At 45.8% G+C, this 8616-nt stretch overlaps 1 pseudogene; it reads right to left on the reverse strand.

Annotated features, from left to right (window-relative positions):
• Window positions 1-1469: 1469 nt before the first annotated feature.
• LOC136389201 (eukaryotic translation initiation factor 3 subunit M pseudogene) lies at window positions 1470-2646 on the reverse strand (annotated as a pseudogene).
• Between the last annotated feature and the right edge of the window lie 5970 nt (window positions 2647-8616).

Consider the following 8616-nt stretch of genomic DNA (forward strand, 5'->3'; position numbering starts at 1 on the left):
GTGAATACTGGGATTGAACAAATGAGTGAATAAATTGTAGATGATGGAGCCAGGTTCCACTGAGTCAGAGAAAAAAAAATTACAAATAAGTCAAAAGACAGGAAGATAGAATGAACTTTGTGCTGCGTTGGAATCAGAAGTGCCAGTATTAATTCATGATTTTTAATATGTAGAGAGAGATTCTATAGATAGAAATATAAAGCCAGATAGCACAGATAGGTACAGAAATAAATATAGATATGTGTGTTTGCATGGATACTCTGATGCCCAAGTAGTAGTGAGCACCCCTGGCACCTGAATTTTGATTTCTTTTTTTTTTTTTTTTTTTGTACTTTCTGAAGCTGGAAACGGGGAGAGACAGTCAGACAGACTCCCGCATGCACCCGACCGGGATCCACCCGGCACGCCCACCAGGGGCGATGCTCTGCCCACCAGGGGGCGATGCTCTGCCCCTCCGGGGCGTCACTCTGCCGCGACCAGAGCCACTCTAGCGCCTGGGGCAGAGGCCAAGGAGCCATCCCCAGCGCCCGGGCCATCTCTGCTCCAATGGAGCCTTGGCTGCAGGAGGGGAAGAGAAAGACAGAGAGGAAGGAGGGGGGGGGTGGAGAAGCAAATGGGTGCTTCTCCTATGTGCCCTGGCCGGGAATCGAACCCGGGTCTGCCGCACGCCAGGCCGACGCTCTACCGCTGAGCCAACCAGCCAGGGCGAATTTTGATTTCTAAATACCATTCTCCAATAAAAGGAACCAGAGAAACTTGAAGAAATCATTAATTTTGTGCCTAGGGAAATATAACCTGTGATGAATCTTCCATCTCACGCTCCAACAGGAAAAGAAGATCATAAGTGTCACACTGCAGGCTCAGACCCCTGGTGACAGAGCCATTTGTGCAAAAGCTCAGTTTTCTTAAGGAAACCCCAGTTTGTTCTCAGAGTGGGGCATATCAGCCCAAAGGGACAGCCAGCCCCAGGCTGCCATGTGCCCAAGAGCAGCCCCACAAGCAGCCATCTGAAATAACAGCTGTGAATGTGGTTGGTGTGATCGGTGTCACCACAAAATGTTATCTCAAAACTTGTGTTTCAAAATTGGGTGTGAGCGCCTTTTCCCAGGAACACCTGCATCCTTCAGCACTAAGAGTGAAGTCTTGTGTGCTGCCCAGCTTGTTCCTCAGCTGAAGAGAGTGATGGGCCTGTTGCCGTAATCATCATTTTTTCCATTGCTGTGTACCCAGAAGGGAACTCACAGGTGCTGGCCACTCTTGCTGAGTAAAGCTGTGCAGAATTGGTAGTTTATGAACACCCTTGTGTTTGTGTAGTAGTGGCTCCTCCTGGTTGTCCCCCAGGGTGATAGTCCTTCACTACTGACTGCCCCCACTTCCCCCTGGCTACTCGCAGCTCACAAAGCAATGCTTTTTTTTTTTCCAGCTTATAATGTTTTACTATTATTTAGATACTTTTCCTCAAAAGAAAATTTATAGTGTAAAAATTCAGGTATCGGAAAATCTCAAAAGGCTGTTTTTCACTTTGTTCAGGTTTTGTTTCCAGGCATTGTGTCATACAGTTGCTGCCACTGCTGTTTTCCAAATGTCCGGTGTGTGCTATGACTGACAATTACTTTTCTCTGGGTCTGATCAATTTTGCAGTAGACCAGTTTTGTTTTCACTGCATTAATAACAAACGCTTCAACATCATCAGCTCCAATCTGAAGTTCCTGTTGCATTGTATCAAAAGAAATTTCTTTATTTTCTACTGCCATTCCCATAAAAGTTAGTAGTCTCATTTTGACTATATTCTGTTCATGTAATAATCCAAGTGAATCTATAAAGTCATTATTCTGATAAAACTTGACATATGATGCCAATTTAGCACTCACAAAAATGGTTAAAAGATCATGAATAAGCTCGCCTTCCAAAAACTTGATGGGTGTTAAAGTAAGAAGATGGTCAAAAAGAAATGCATTTGGGTCTTTCAATGCTCACACGATACACCTGTGGGCATCAACTCGAGCCTGGGAAGCATTGTCCTCCGTGTAACTTCCTAACAATTCGACCATGACTTTTGAAGCTGCATCACTTTTCTTGCAATCCACAAGTGCCTCATTAAGTAGCCTTAAAAGAGTGTTGTTGTTGTTTTTCAGTGGTGGGGTTCCAGTCAGAAATCCATTTTCTAACCTGATCCAGCTCAGTTGGAATGTACTGGATGGCTCCACAAGACGCTGCCACTTTAATGAGGCTGCAGTACACCGTGTATCTTACGGGAGTATTCTTATCCATGCCATGGAAAAGGTTGCTTAGCAACTGCGGGTCTCAGAGAGAGGTGTTCACCTTCCCAAAATTTGACCAGCTTTTCACAGAGGTTTTCAATCAGAGCTTCTTGCTTTTCCAGTTCCAGAATCAATAGCAGGGATACCATGCTGTCCATCACACTTTGAACATCTTTATCATCTTCCTTAAGACATATATCACAGGCTTCAATAATTTGAGCTAAATCTACCTGAAGTCCACCTTCTGAGTTCTCTTCTGAAATTTCAGCTCCTTTAGATTTCAGGTAAGCTCGAAGCTCAGCAGCCTGATCATCCTCACTGATGTCGATGAAGGCCAGGACGCTCATGGTGAAGGGCCAGGTGCTGCGGACACTGCACTCACAAACCACGCCAACCCTCGTAAAGATCCTCTTTCTCATAGAAAAGGTTTTTCGCAACTAACCAGGGTAGATGCTATAGCAGAAAAACCCAATAGATATCCCTAAGTGCTTCTACCTCATTCTCTTCCTCTACTTTAAGGGCTTCAAAATACTTGCCTTCCCAAACTCCCTTACAGCTATGCGTTGTCATGTGACATGGTTCTGGGCGAGACAGATGGTTGGGAAATTATAGAGAAGTATTTTATTTCCTCATGAAAGGGACAGTGAGGGCTGATGCTGGTGCTGCCCCTTTTGCCATTCCTCTTACTTCTTCCTCCCATATGGAATGTGGGCGTGATGGCTGGAGCCACTGCAGCTATTTTACAATCATAAGAATGAGAGACTGAGAGATGTCCCTAACATCATTCATTTGTTCATTGGATTGGTGGTGTTTGCCTGTTTCCGTGGTGTAAATACTCCCACCACAGCTGATTTCAAGCTACCAACATGTTGTCACTTAGTGCAGAATTCAAAAGAGAAGCAAGGGCCTGACCAGGAGGTGGCGCAGTGGATAGAGCGTCAGACTGGAATGCAGAGGACCTGGGTTCAAGACCCCAAGGTCGCCAGCTTGAGTGCGGGCTCATCTGGTTTGAGGAAAAGCCCACCAGCTTGAACTCAAGGTCGCTGGCTCCAGCAAGGGGTTACTCGGTCTGCTGAAGGCCCACGGTCAAGGCACATATGAGAAAGCAATCAATGAACAACTAAGGTGTTGCAACGCGCAATGAAAAACTAATGATTGATGCTTCTCATCTCTCTCTGTTCCTGTCTGTCTGTCCCTGTCTATCCCTCTCTCTGACTCACTCTCTGTCTCTGTAAAAAAAAAAAAAAAAAAAAAAAAAAATTAAAAAAAAAAAAAAAAAAAGAAGCAAGGTAGCACACCATTATAGAAACTTTCCAATGTTTCCACCAAACAGGTACAATAAATATTTAAAAACCTCAAGAGCATAGGTGATACCAAAATATAGTAAAATAATTAGCAAACAATGCATTTTGAATATTTTTTATTTAGTTTTTTTTTTATTTTCATTGATTGGGGGGGAGGGGAAAAGAGGGGAAAGGAGAGAGAGAAAAGCGAGAGAGAGGCATCAACTTATTCCACTTAGTTGCTCCATTTAATTGTGCACACATTGATTGCTTCTTCTTGTATGTGCCCTGACTAGGGATTGAACATGTGACCTCAGTGCACTGGGACAATGCTCTGTCCACTGAACAACACAGCCAGGGCCTTGTTGCTTTTGTTTTAAAATAATTTATTTAATTTTATGTTTATATAATTTCATTTTTCATAATGGCTGTTTGAAAACCAGTTTGAAAAATTCCTGAAAATTTCATGATTGACCCTTTCAAGCTGGGATGAGCTGGCTCCTGCCCACCACTAGTGACGTGAGCAGGCCTTTGTGTGAGCAGCGAGGAGTGCAGTCAGGTTTTACTCGGTCTCTAGCTATCAAGCTTATTCGTCTGATACTGGAATTGCGCTTGTGGTTGAGCCAGAGGTCACTGTGTTTTGTCTGAGAAGTGTTGTGTTGGGTTCTATTTTTGGCCACTCAGATTGCTAGTGGCCCCATGTCACCTTTTAAGAACACCACGCAATCACTGGCTCACCAAGAATGGGGCCTGAGTGTTCACAGAGCTGATAAACACATACTTGTCTCTGTACTCCCTATTCCCGAGCTTTCCTTTGCTTGCCAGAATCCCTCACACTCACAGCTTGATGAGTGCTGACAGGTACAGATCCTGTTTCCTACTCGGACTGACCTGTGGCAACGCTCCTGCTTACAGCATGAGCAGTTTCCAGGTTGCAGCATTTACCCGAGTGGCTTGTAAACAGACATTTTCAGTAAGCCCGCCCTTAACGTTGTTGATAGGTTCTGCAACTTTAGGCAAAATAAAGTCTTATGAAACCAGTTTTACCATGGGCTCATTAATGTAAACAAGAGTTAAGTTCCTGTGGCATCCCATCAACATTATAATAAAACAACATTGAACAAAATGATGTTATTATACTTGTTGTAGTTCTTATGGTTCTGGAAGCTGGAAGTTCAAGGTCAAGGTGTCAGCAGATCTTGTGTCTGGTGAGAGTACTTCTGGTTCATAGATGCCGTCTTCTCACTGTTTCCTCACATGGCAGGAGGGGCAAGCAAGCTCTCTGGAGTCTCTGTTATAAAGGCACTCATCCCCTCCATGGATTCTCCACCCTCATGACCCAATCACCTCCCAAAGGCCCCACTTCCTAATACCATCACACTGGGGTGTAAAATTTAAACATAGGAATTTTGGGAAGACACAGTCCATAGCAGAGAACGATCTGTAATCTACACACCACTGGGAAGTCATTTGGTTGTGACAGTTTTTGCTTTTTATCTCATTAAATATCCATGCTTCGCCTGACCAGGTGGTGGCGCAGTGGATGGAGCATCGGATTGGGATGTGGAGGACCCAGGTTTGAGACCCCGAGGTCACCAGCTTGAGCGCGGGTTCATCTGGTTTGAGCAAAGCTCACCAGCTTGGACCCAAGGTCGCTGGCTTGAGTGGGGGTCACTCGGTCTGCTGAGGGCCCACGGTGAGGGCACATGTGAGGGAGCAATCAATGAACAACTAAGGTGCCTCAATGAAGAATTGATGCTTCTCATCTCTCTCCGTTCCTGTCTGTCCCTGTCTATCCCTCTCTCTTTGTCTCTGTAAAAAAAAAAAAAAAATCCATGCTTCACATTGCAATGCCAATCTAATATTTTCAAGTATTTTTCTGAGCCATGAGTTAGATTCCATAAACATATCTTAGATTATATAGCTCATAAGTTGGGCAAATGCACACTCTTGACAAACTACTGACCAAAATGAAATATAGAACATTTTCCTCCATCCAGAATATTCCCTCATCAACCCTCCCTCTTCAGAGGCAACCATTGGCCTGTTTTTTGTCACTGTAGATTAGTGTTACCTATTCTAGAACTTTCTGTGTCTGGAACTATTCAGAACATAGTCATTTGTGTCTGGCTTCCTTCCCTCAGCACAATGCATGTAGGTTCACCCATGTTGCTTCATGCTTTGGCAGAGCACTCCTTTTTCACTGCTGTGTAGTATTTTATCACATGGCTGGGTCACAGTTCATTCAGTCTCTCACTAGCTCATGAACATGCGGTGATGGAAAGTAAAGCCATTGTGAACTCGCTTATGCCCATGAAAGTCTGTCGATATTCTGTGAGATTTGAGCCTCAGATTTCATTCCCTCTCACAGAACCTTCTCTGTTTGGGGGACACATTGAGGTGGTTTCCAGCATGGGATGCTTCTAAAGAGTGTTGCAACAATGATCGTTGCACGTAGTTGTAGAGCAGAGGAGGGACAAAGCCTGAAAGGTCGGGGCATGACTGGCAGCCAGTAGCAACAGTGGGGACAGGAGGTGCTGGGGGCCAGTGACACAGGGGGAGCTTTGTTTTTGTGCATTTTGCCAGAAGAGCAATAGGGAGCACTGAAAGGATATGAAGTGGGGAGACTTTGGGAGCAGCCCAGGGTTTGTTTTGAGGGACAGGAGTGGAAGGCAGGAGACCTCGTACTCTGCAGGGCCACAGCGATGGGACTGGGTAGGACTGGCAGTCCAGGCTTGCACCTGGAGAGGGGCTGGCAGCCGGAACCGCAGCCTCGGCTGCAATAAGCTCTGTTGACACCGGGGCCACGACCATCTGATAATAGAATCTGTTTGGAACAGCTGCCTGGTGACAAGTATAATAAAGTGTATTAATGAGGCCATTATTACTCCCTAATTAAAAGCTAATAACTAAGAGTTAATTGCCTTTAAAAGATGGAGCTGGGCTGCGCTGGGATTTATCTCTGTTTGTCTTTGCTTGCCTGGATAGGCTGGTGTTTGGGAACTAATTAATTGAATCAAATCTTACAGAAAACTAATAATCTCTTTGCGCTGTTTTGGCCATTGAATTAAAAGGTGTTTACTGCACACAAGGTTGCCTGGGCCTTCTGCTCCTGCAAGAGGAGGTTGGGAGTTTGACAGGGCAAAGCAGGGACCTAGAGACTGCTCGTCGCCCTGACTCTTGGTCATCTTTGGCTGGTTGGGGCCCAGGTGTGGATTTGGGCCCTGAGGCAGGCTGCCCAGAGGTCATTCCAAGGAACAGACAGGCCCAGCTGAATCTCAGATCCTGTTCCATCATCATTATTATTATTTTATTACTTTTTATTTTGAAATAGCTTAAGACTCACAAGAAGTTGCAAAAAATAGTAGAGAGAAGTCCTGTGAGTCCCAGAGTCCCCCAATAATTATATTTCATACAACAATAATACCTTATTAAAACCAGGAAATTGGTATAATACAATTAACTCAGGCACAAGCCTTACACAGATTTTACCATTTTTTAAAAAGACTTTTTGTTATCTATGTTCTTTTTAAAATTATTGGGATATAAGTCATATACCATAAAGTTTAGCCTTTTCAGATGTACAATTCAGTGGCTTTAATTTTTATTTATTTATTTAGTATTTTTCTGAAGTGAGAAGTGGGAGACAGAGAGACAGACTCCCACATGCGCCCAACTGGAATCCACCCGGCACGCCCACTAGGGGGCAGTGCTCTGTCCATCTGGGGTGTTGCTCCATTGCAACTGGAGCCATTCTAGCACCTGAGTTGGAAGCCATGGAGCCATCTTCAGCATCCGGGCCAACCTTGCTCCAATGGTACCTTGGTTGTGGGAGGGGAAGAGAGAGAGAAAGAAAAAGGAGAGGGGTTAGCGTACGGAGGACCCGGGTTCGATTCCCGGCCAGGGCACACAGGAGAAGCGCCCATTTGCTTCTCCACCCCTCCGCCGCGCTTTCCTCTCTGTCTCTCTCTTCCCCTCCCGCAGCCAAGGCTCCATTGGAGCAAAGATAGCCCGGGCGCTGGGGATGGCTCTGTGGCCTCTGCCTCAGACGCTGGAGTGGCTCTGGTCGCAACATGGCGACGCCCAGGATGGGCAGAGCACCGCCCCCTGGTGGGCAGAGCGTCGCCCCTGGTGGGCGTGCCGGGTGGATCCCGGTCGGGCGCATGCGGGAGTCTGTCAGACTGTCTCTCCCTGTTTCCAGCTTCAGAAAAATGAAAAAAAAAAAAAAAAAAAGGAGAGGGGTGAGGGTAGAGAAGCAGGTTGGTGCTTCTGGCTTGGAATCAAACCTGGGACATTCATACGCCAGGCTGATGCTCTACCACTGAGCCAACAGGCCAGGGCTCCAATTCAGTGGCTTTTAATGTGCAACCATCACCTCTATCTAATTCCAGAACACACCATCACCCCAAAAGAAACCTTGTCCCATTATCAATATTCACCCTTCCCTTCCCTTCCCTCAGTCCCTGACAACCACTAACCCAGCTCCTGTCTCTGGACTTGCCTGTTCTGGATATTTCACATAAACAGACTCACACATTGTGGCCTTTTGTGTCTGGCTTCTCTCGCTGTGCAGCGCACTTGGAAGGTTTATCCTGGTGTCAGCGAGTCGCTCCTGTCTGTGTACAAGAGTTTGTGTGGACGTGTTTTCTGTCCCCTCTTTGCGCAGAGACAGGGCTCAGCTGACACTGCAGGCAGAGTAAAGCTACTGCCTCTGTCTCCCTCCCATCCTCTTTCCCAGCCCAGACCCTCCTCTCAAAAGCAGGACTTCAGCGCCATTGTGGGCTCTCTGACACATGGTTCTGTGTGTACAGATGTCTGTGCCCCATGGAGATGCACATGGCATCTTGGGATTTTTTTTCACAAAGATGAAATCTCAGTACTAATGAAATCTGGCTGCATTCACTACTTGTTTGTTTTCTAGAAAATCCTCGTAGACACATCTCCATTTTTCTTTCCTTTTGCTCTGACCAATTGAGTTACAACAAATACAAAAGTGCTCTCACCTTAAGAGTTCAGCTGGACTGGGTTACCATTGCCCTCAAAACGTGGAACAGAGATCTACAAACTCTGGC

Source organism: Saccopteryx leptura, chromosome 1, assembly GCF_036850995.1.
Source record: "Saccopteryx leptura isolate mSacLep1 chromosome 1, mSacLep1_pri_phased_curated, whole genome shotgun sequence".
Taxonomy (NCBI): Eukaryota; Metazoa; Chordata; class Mammalia; order Chiroptera; family Emballonuridae; genus Saccopteryx; species Saccopteryx leptura.